The sequence below is a fragment of the Penaeus monodon genome, chromosome 33, assembly GCF_015228065.2.
Source record: "Penaeus monodon isolate SGIC_2016 chromosome 33, NSTDA_Pmon_1, whole genome shotgun sequence".
NCBI lineage: Eukaryota > Metazoa > Arthropoda > Malacostraca > Decapoda > Penaeidae > Penaeus > Penaeus monodon.
This window is the reverse complement of record NC_051418.1, coordinates 31,766,154-31,766,653: the sequence shown is the minus strand read 5'-3', so window position 1 is coordinate 31,766,653 and position 500 is coordinate 31,766,154.

Genomic DNA, 500 nt, shown 5'->3' with positions numbered 1-500 from the left:
AAAAACATCCACTTATAGTAACGATTTCCCTCTGCCCCGCCGTGTTTTCTCCTTTCATTTCCGTGTTATGCCTTCGAATACACCAGCCTCGTTCTGCATTACTACTTTTACAATATCCTTGATTTTTTGTAATTGCAGCAATCACCATATTAAACTTTTCACGTACGATTTGCCTTTCTCGCCTCAAACCTGAGTTATATCCACAAATTATGTTCTCAAAACATGCCAAAGCATCGGTTTGTTTACTTTTTCCTGTTCCTCAATGGCTTCCGGGAGGTTTGCGTAATTTCAGCGTGAGATCAATTACGTAGCGCTTTCTCCTGAAGCAGTACGTAAGCAGTATAGATAATTTTCATAATTTAATCTGGTTATGATTTCTTGACGTTCGTCCAAGTTATGAAAACGTGAAAAAGAAGTTTATAATGCAGAAAAAATAGCACTTTCGGTCGCAATCACCAAAAAAGGCTCAAAAGTAATGTTGTGTCATGTTGCGTAAACAT